Here is a 2,459-nt window from a genome sequence, read left to right as displayed (position 1 = left end):
GGAGTTTTCTTCCACGCATGCGCAGTAGCTGCTGTCGGGGTTGGGAATTCCGTACAATTTCTAAGCCACTAGGAGGAGCGAGAGAACCACTCGTGAGGAGGAAAACGCGCCCTGGTACAAAAATAAATAGATACACTTCTGTAGATTTGAAGGGATTGTTCTAAAATTTCACCGTTTTTTTTACTTTGCATATTGTAAAAAAAAAAAAAAAAAAAAAAAAATCTAGCATATTTGTAAGCTGTTGTTGTTTCACTACAATGGATGATTTATCTTCAGATGTTAAATTCTAAATTGAGAAATGTTATCAATAATATGAATTTTTATACATTTTAAAGTTGTTTATTGATATAAACTGTTTGCACCAGTCTCTTCTCAATAACCATGCTTTATATAAAATAAAGCACGAATAAATATCAAATAGTCGTCTTTTATGTTTTTCTGTGTAGTCAATAAAGAAGAAAAAACAACTAGGCTACAAATGTTAATTTAACGGTTTCCCGCCGAATTTATGATCAGCCTCAAACTACTCGAAATGTCATTTAAATCAAATTCAAACGGTCTGGTAACCTTAGATGCTCGTGAACTTCATCTGGAAATGTGGTTTCATTGAATTGAGCAGGAGGCGAAAATATCCTGAGAGAATTTTTTTTCTGTTCGTCTTCCATAAAATGATTCTACACACACGCATACCTTTATTGGCCTTATTGTGTCAGTTAGCTGAGGAAACAAAAAATGGTTCGCCCGTAAGTACTTTATAATTACTGAGGAAAATCGCAGATGAAACCTATTTAGTGTGGAGGAAAGATGTAGGAAATCAGAGATATTTCAGCATACGGTGTTGTTGTAAAATGTCTGTTATTCTCTTGAGCAGAAATGTGATTCGCTGGCACAATATGAACATTTTGGGTGTGAGTCTTGGGTGCGAGTTAGAAATATAAATCAGATCAACCTCCTACTGTGTTGAAGGCAGGTAAACTCGACAAAGTTTTCAAAACACAGCGAGTTATTGAGAGTTAAACCTGTTAAAACTTCAAAGGAATGTTGAGTAAACACAACTTTAGGGAATAAAGGAGTAACCTGCCAATAGAATTACACGCTCGGAGGTGATAACCATTAGGCAGTGGGGAGAATAATACACACTACACAGCAACAGCCAACCGATCGTGACGTCTCCACGCGAGCGCTGCCCTGCTCCTGGAAACAGTATTTGAGGTTTCTATTCGCTAACCTTACGCGCATCCCACTTGCGCTGTTGCTAGGCAATACATTGCACGCTTTGCACCATGCAAGTTTAACTACTTAACTCTTGTGTTTGGAATAGTTTCAGAATACTAACGAGATGAGTCCCTGGTGACATCAGTTGGCCAGGAGTTACAGGTCAGGCGATTAAAACGGGGGGTGTGCACACCTGTTAATTAAATACCATTGTAAACGAATTACCATAATTTTATTTGAAGGATCATATTACAGGACAACACACGATTAACGTTAAAATCTGGGATGCTTTTAAACAAGGCTGTGACTGTGTGACATCATCTCGATCACTTACGTTTGAATTTTTGACTTGGCGCGTTGAGTATCAGTGTCAACGGTCACTTCAACCGTCAACCATATGTCAGAACTGTACACTAACGAAAAAGTACGTGTTTTACCCGTGGTTTTACCGTATAAACAACCATTGTTATAGTTATTCCCAGTACCACAGCAACAGTCTTAAAGGGACAGTTCACCCAGTAATTAAAAATTCTGTCATAATTTACTCACCCTCAAGTTGTTCCAAACCTGTATGAGTTTCTTTCTTCTGTTGAACACAAAAGAAGATATTTTGAAGAATGTCGTAACCAAGAAAATTAGAGGGGAAAAACTCAATGGCTACCGTCAACTGTCTGGTAACCAACATTCTTCAGAATATCATATTTTAAATTAAAATTATGTCATCATTTGACATTTACTCACCCTCAAGTTGTTCCAAACCTGTATGAGTTTCTTCTGTTGAACACAAAAGAAGATATTTTGAAGAATGTTGGTAACCAGAAAAGTAGAGGGAAAAATACTATGGAAGTCAATGGCTACCATCAACTGTCTGGTTATCAACATTCTTCAAACTATCTTATTTTGATGCACAAGTAGAAAATTATTTTTGGGTGAACTATCCTTTTAACTAGGCTTTTACCCATGTTGAAACAATACTTGGGTTTTAGGGTTCAGATCAAACCCTGGACAAGTTACTGGTCATTAAAGTATATCATTTAAAAACGTTGTGCTGGTGCTACACTTAAAAACAAAGAAATCCCGCTCAACCATTTTTGGAACAGTTCTTGAAACATTTTTTTCTTAGTGTTAAAAAAATGAACGTTTCTAATGAACATTTTTCCAATATAAAGAACTTTTTGTCCAATGGATGTTAAAGGTTCTTTATGGAACCAACCTTTATTTTTATTCTCTGAAAACACTTACAT

The sequence above is a fragment of the Abramis brama genome (genome assembly GCF_963993115.1).
Source record: "Abramis brama genome assembly, chromosome: 11".
NCBI lineage: Eukaryota > Metazoa > Chordata > Actinopteri > Cypriniformes > Leuciscidae > Abramis > Abramis brama.
Note: the sequence above shows the minus strand (reverse complement) of the source record.